The 7,332-nt window shown below is 46.3% G+C and overlaps 1 pseudogene; it reads left to right on the forward strand.

Annotated features, from left to right (window-relative positions):
* The first annotated feature begins 1,186 nt into the window (after positions 1 to 1,186).
* Positions 1,187 to 4,844, forward strand: LOC139810081 (uncharacterized; annotated as a pseudogene).
* The last annotated feature ends 2,488 nt before the right edge of the window (positions 4,845 to 7,332 follow it).

The following is a 7,332-nucleotide window of genomic DNA, read 5'->3' on the forward strand; positions in this document are numbered from 1 at the left end:
TCACTCTTTATCGTCCGTCCGATCCCGGACGAGCCCCCAAAATGTTAAAGCGCGTCATCTAACCTACGTATTTTCCAAACTTTTTGTTAATAACTTTTTAACGAATAACGAGCGACGGCTAAAACCTTCTGGTCACTCGGGGTCATGACCTTGACAACATATATCAAGGTCATTGAAATCGGTGAGGTCGCCAAACTTTTTTTGTTAATAATTTTTTAACGAATAACGACCGCTGGGTAAAAAATTCTGAAGGTCACTCGGGGTCATGACCTTGACAACATATATCAAGGTCATTGAAATCGGTGAGGTCGCTAAACTTTTTTTATTAATAATTTTTTAACGAATAACGACCGCCGGCTAAAAACCTATGAAGGTCACTCAGGAGGGTGACCTTGACAACATATGTCAAGGTCAAGGTCATTGGCAGGTGGGGTATTAATATGCATAATTACCACAATGCTATATTTTCCAAACTTTTTTTGTTAATAACTTTTTAACGAATATCGACCGCCGGCTAAAAACTTCTGAAGGTCACTCAGGAGGGTGGCCTTGACAACATATGTCAAGATCAAGGTCATTGGCGAGTGGGGTTTTTTTGTAAATAATTACCAGATCAAGGAGTGAACGGTCAACGCTTCGCTAGACAAAGAGTCGTTATCAATACCGCTTCTCCTTATGAATGGGATTCTAACGAGAGACGAAAAGTGTATCGACGGCTGCGGGACGAGTGCGTTAGCGAGGAAGAATCACGTGCAGCTCGCTGTGCTGACGTTGTGCCGTATTATATTAAACCTATCGTTGACTATCGCTATTGGGCGTCTAAATTTTGTGAACAGCTCCATGATTGTGAACCAACATACATTAAGATTTATACAGGTATTGGGAAATATGTCGAATTGGTGGTGATGAACAATTCGATACGTATGTATATGTACCCTGGCCGTCTCAATAATTCTAATCATCTATTGATGCTTCAAAAAACCTATGAACGTGACCTTGATGATATTGATAATTGGGAGCTTAATCACTTTAATGTCCCCTACTTCAGTCCTAATTATTTTATGTCTGCGCACTATGACGTTCAACGTTGCAAACGATATTGTTCAGCGTGCGATCGAGTCACGTGCAAGTGCTCCATCGAAGAATGTGACGTGATCTAAAAAAGGACAGTATTAAAGAACAAAACATGGAACATCCCGATGAAACGGAACGCGACTTGTTGGAACGATCCGACCAAATCGCTACCTTGGACGAATATTTTGCATGGACACGGCGATGCGAGGAGTTTATTGAGCAGCTCGAAAAAGACTGTCGTTCCAAACGTCCGCGGCTCTTAGACGGCTCTCAGACTGTAGGAAACAGACAATTTTTAGTGGCAAGAATCGCGCGACTCAAAGGTGCAAAGACTCTATTACAGAGACGGTTCGTACATATCGGTGGTGAGTACGCGGCGGGCACTAGTAGTGACGATAACGCAGAAAGACTCGTTTGGCGAGAGATCGATGCCGCGTTCGAAAGCCGTGTATTGACCGGTGCGGTAATAAATATCAATTACATCGAACCGCGAAAATTTCTCGAAGACGCTGAAGTCATCGTGCTCGATCGTGTGCGGAACGTCATGCAAAGACACGCAAGTGTAACGATAAACACTGTGTTCAACGGCGAGATTGTGACGGGTGACAAACGTACGAATAAAAGTGTCAGCACGGGAAACTGTGAACTCTTTCGTGCGTCCGATCTGCGCGAGTGGTTCGAGCGACACGTTATCGAGCCTACTTTATCGCGTCTCGAAGAGTTTCAGGAACGCGACAGCGGATGGGCGTTGTCGTGTATACTTAATTTGACTGTGAACGTGAACAAATACAATCCTTTGCACGCGGGATATTACATCAATTTATCGCAAGAAATTAAATAAAAAAAGCGGTGATCAACGTACAATCGATGGACAATGCATGCTTCGCGTGGTCAGTGGTGGCTGCTTTACATCCAGCCGAAAGACATTCAGAACGGGAATCCTCGTACCGACATTACACAACAGTGTTAAATTTACAAGGCATTGAGTTTTCAATGACTTTGAAACAGATTAAAAAGTTCAAACAACTCAACGATATATCCATCAATGTGTATGCCATCGAAGGAGAGAAGACGCCGAACGTTCTCCCGATACAGCTCACCGACCTGAAGAGAGAAAAGCACGTCAATTTGCTGTACGTGCAGGACCCGCGAGACGACAACGTGGGACATTTCGCGTGGATAAAAAATCTATCGCGTCTCGTTAGCTCGCAATTGAGCAAGCACAATGATCGGAAATACTTTTGCGATCGGTGAGTACCTATACTCCTTTTTAATAAAATTATAAAATATTTTTAATATAAAAAATTTAAAAAAATGTGCTTTTTTGCAGTTGTTTACATTATTTTAGATCGAGCAAGAAATTGGAAGCCCACGGAGTAGACTGCCGAGAGATAAACAACTGTGCCATCCGACTACCGAGCGAGGACGACAAGTGGCTGAGTTTCAAGAATCACAGCAGGAAGGAACGAGTTCCGTTCGTCGTGTACGTCGACTTGGAATGTACCCTCGAGAAGACGGATGCGGATCCGACAACGTCCACATTCACGTCTCAACATCATCGGGTATTTAGCATAGGATATTACGTGCGTTGCTCGTACGATGACTCGTTATCCGCGTATCGGTTTCGTCGCGATAAGGATTACGTCGCGTGGTTTGCCGAGGAACTAAGACGTTTAGCACACGACGTAAAGTCTATCTTATCCGGTAATGTTCGCATGACGGAATTAACGCGAGACGAGCGGGAGATATTTCACAGCGCGACGCATTGCCACATTTGCGAAAAACCGTTCGAGCCAGACGACGTGCGAGTACGCGATCATTGTCATCTGACCGGTCGTTATAGAGGTCCCGCGCATTCCAACTGTAATCTAAATTACACAGATTCGCATTACATTCCAATAATTTTTCATAATTTATCGGGTTACGACGCGCATTTTATTATCACGGAAATAGCTACAGCGTACGAAGGACACGTAGATTTACTTCCAATCACGAAAGAAAAATACATTTCGTTCACGAAACACGTTAAAGATACCGCAGAAAAATCAGATTTTCGAAGCGACATAAAATTACGGTTTATTGTGTAACGGCCTGACTTTATCGAACGCGGACTAGTTGACGGGATCGGGAGTTCGATGAAAGGCCCAGAGACAATAATCAATTTGCAATGTACCAGTAACATGCACTTTATTCAACTCGGGATTCGGTATTACACACAACGAATAACGGGACGCGGTAGATTACAGTGGTCGATAGTGCCGGTGCACGCGACGCGGTATACGGAATATCGGAGCTCGAGTCTTCGACTCGAGATGCGGTATGCAGAGGATAAAATAACGAAGCGCGGTATTTTACATACGAACGGAGTTCGTCGCCGTATGTTACGGGAAAATAACGCAGCGCGGTAGATTACGAACGGAGTTCGGCGCGGTATAACGGTATAAGACACTAACGAAACGCGGTATATTACATACAAACGGAGTTCGTCGCAGGGGATTAATACATAACGAAGCGCGGTATATTACATACGAACGGAGTTCGTCGCAGGGGAGTAATACATAACGAAGCGCGGTATTACATACGAACGGAGTTCGTTGCCGTATATTACGGGAAAATGACGCAGCGCGGTATATTACATGCGAACGGAGTTCGTCGCGGTATAAAGATATAAGACAATAACGGAACGCGGTATATTACATACGGAACGCGGCTACAGATATCAGAACGCAGTATATGATATATGCACGGAATTAATACATAAGATAAACGAAACGCGGTTACAAATATTATATACAGGTTATCGGCAGTGCCGGTGTGCCGGAATACTGAAACGCGGTATATGATAGATGAACGGAATTAATACATAACGAAGCGCGGTATATTGCACCGGAGGATGGCGGAATCCCGGGGTCACGGTCGTGAGAACCCTCGCTGCGAGGCCGAGCACGCTCGACCCCACGGTGCCGTGGCCGTCGGGGTAAGTGTCAGGGAGCTCGGGAACACTCTGAGAACCCTCAGTCGAGAACCAGAACTCTGGACCTCGTTGTGCGTGTTGCCCTAGGATTCGGAGGGTAGCTTCGTCAGGAATAGCGGAGAGCCGTGGTAAAGACGAAGTGAGTCTTCGTCGAGCGCGCTGGCTTTTTATACCGCTCGGCGCGGTGAGCTTGGCAGGAGAGAGGCCGATCGTCAGGCGACGGCGCGGTGGTGGGAGCGGCGCGATCCCGCGTGCTCGCTTCGGCGGGGATCGGCTCGCTTCGGCGCTCGTCGGCGTCGTGCAGGAAGGCACCGGTGCGGCGGATTTCCCGCGCACACGGTGCGTTTCAAATGCTTAAAAAAGATGTGGGCGCACCGCGCCCTGTCCTCGCCCGACGGGGAATCGGTCGGGCGGCTCCCGGCGGGTGGTAGCCGGGGACGATGCCTTGTCGTAAGGGGCGCATCGTTACAATTGATTCGTATAAATTTTCGAGTAGCAGCCTCCCTCGATAAATTAACATTTTTTCTATGCAGAGATAAGTTAAAAATTTGTTGCGGCCCCAATTAATGTAATAATAAAATATGAATAGTATTAAGAAAGACCGAGAATAACAATAGGGAACGCGATCGCGAAAACCCGAAAGAATTACGCAACGCCGAATCAGCAAGAGATGAGTTGCGCGATCAGCCCACATACGATCAAGCAACTCAGCTATATCAAAGGACAGGACGAGAATACAAAAGAAAGCGAGAACAGGAGACGACAGGGCAATCGGAGTCAGGAAGCAGATCAGTAACGGGCATTTTCTGTAATAACGAGCAACCAGAGTTAATTATACGATCAGTTTATTGAAGGTGCCGTGTGTTGTATTCATTAATAATCCCGCCTCCTCCGTGGAAGAAAAGATCCCGGTGTCCCTATCCAAAAACGGGGGACAACAAATGGTGGCAGCGTGAGGGATCCATTGGCAGGAAGACGGGAACGGCAGCTGAAACAGAAAAATAAGTGAATCAGTGAGGCAGTGCAACATCCTCAACGGAGACACGGCAGCCAGATTCAAAAGCAACGGACAACACAGTAGCGGCCGACGAGGGATAAGCGAGCAGCGTAACCCGAGAAGGCACCGACCTACCTCAACGGAGGCTCACCGACAGATAAGGCGGCACGAGCACCGACCAGCAACATGTGACTAGCAACCGTAATGTAAGTCGATTAAGCAAATTATGTAAAGCGCAATCACCGTAGATGTCGGAAAACGAAAATCCACCTGCGGAACTAAACCAATCGTGGCTCCATAGCGAGACGTCACGACGAGCGCGTAGAAATAGACCGTTAAGCCCCGTGCAAACGACCGAAGAAGTCGTAAGCGATAATCGCGAAACCGTGCGTAGAAATTTAGATGCGTACTACTCAAGTGAAAGCGAATCAAAACCGGAATTACACCCGAACAGCGTAATCGAACGCGAATCCCAATTCGACGATTCCGTTATAATTTTAGACGCGAGAGTAATAGGACAAAATAACTGCCCCGACGAGAATAGACTCCGCCCCTCACACGCGCACGCACAATCCGAAGACGCGGACAGTACGACCAGTAGGCTAACACACAGACGAGAGTTCTCATTGACCTCGTATGATAGCAGCGTATTCAACCCGCAAAAGTATTATTCCGCCCCGAGACACGTGAACGTAATCGAGATGGCGGAAGCAACAAATAGCAACCACGACGCAAATAACGTAAATGACAACGCGCCGATAACCCCAGAGGAAATAGACGAAGAAGTAAACCGTCCTAATCGAGTGCTATCACAAAGATGCACCCCGGCGAATCACCGTAACCGGATACCCGCACGGGCCGGACTGCCGCAAGACGATAGAGATTCCATTCTCGACGAAATATTAAACGGAATCCGCAACTTACAAGATCGCGTAAATCAACTGGAAACGGCAAATCCTGAACGCCGCAAATTTCACGCGAGACGCGAGTCAAGTAACCTCCCGTTCGAAGTAACGTACGGACGAACGTCATACGACATCCGGAACCAAGCGGAACGCGCTATAGGATATCTACGTCTAAAAGAGGCACGAGACATGATACCCGAGTTCGACGGAACCTCGAGTAAATTACAAGAATTCTTAAGCGCCGCGTCATATGCAATAAAAAACATAAATCCTATGGAAGAAGGAACGCTAGTAGAAGCAGTGCTATGCACAAAGCTAAAAGGAAGAGCGATGATAGATTTTCAAACGCGAGAGAGAAGAGATTTCGCACAACTAAAGAAGGAATTAGAAGTTTGTTATTTGAGCCGCAAAAGCACAACACACTTACAACTAGAGTTTAATACACTCAAAACCCGGAGAAAATGCAAGAGCATTCGAATTAAGAGCCGATAAGATAGCGATGGAGCTATACGACTCCATGATAGAGGGAAGAAATAACACCATAGAAAGCAAGCGAACTGTATTAGAAACGATTCAACAACAGGCATTACAGAATTTCCAATTAGGATTGAGAGACGAGATCAAGTTACTTGTCCGAGCTCAGCATTTCGCAACATTGCAAGAAGCGATTGCCGGAGCGAGCGCCGAAGAAAAAGTAAACGGGCCGAGTGGAATTCCGCCGCGTCCCAAAAATAATTATGCGTACTCGCCGCAACCGCGCGATCACCGATCGATATTACAATGCCAAAAATGCGGAAAATACGGGCATCACGGAAGGGAATGTCGTACCAGTAGATACGCGAGCCGTTTCTCCTTACCGAAACCCGATAGGACACCCCGCGTAAACGCGATAGATAAAGTCTGCAATTACTGTAAGAAGGCAGGACACATGCGCGAAGAATGTTGGCTGTTAAACGGTCGACCAAATAAAAAAAAAACAAACCACAACAAACCTAATAATCCGAGAGGACAAAATAAAGATTTTCACTCAAAAACGAATGGCCCGAGGAAAAAGGACAGTAATTCAGCCACGAATAGCGATGAGGAAGACAAAGAAGAGACAAAGCAGCGCCGACCGGCGTTAGAGTATCAGGTGTCACATATGACGAACAAGCCGCGGAAGCATGCAGGGCTGGACTTAATCACTCTGCCCATGCGAGAAGCGAAGCGCGAAAAAATAAATTTACTGTTCGATACCGGAGCGGCCGTATCAATAATAAAAGTAAAACATTTGAAAGGCGAAACAATGATAAAAGAAGATAAAATGGCCCTTACAGGAATAACAGGTCATAAAGCCCATACGATTGGAAAATTTACAGCGACTATAGACTTGAAAGATAGAA

The sequence above is a fragment of the Temnothorax longispinosus genome, chromosome 3 (genome assembly GCF_030848805.1).
Source record: "Temnothorax longispinosus isolate EJ_2023e chromosome 3, Tlon_JGU_v1, whole genome shotgun sequence".
Classification (NCBI taxonomy): domain Eukaryota; kingdom Metazoa; phylum Arthropoda; class Insecta; order Hymenoptera; family Formicidae; genus Temnothorax; species Temnothorax longispinosus.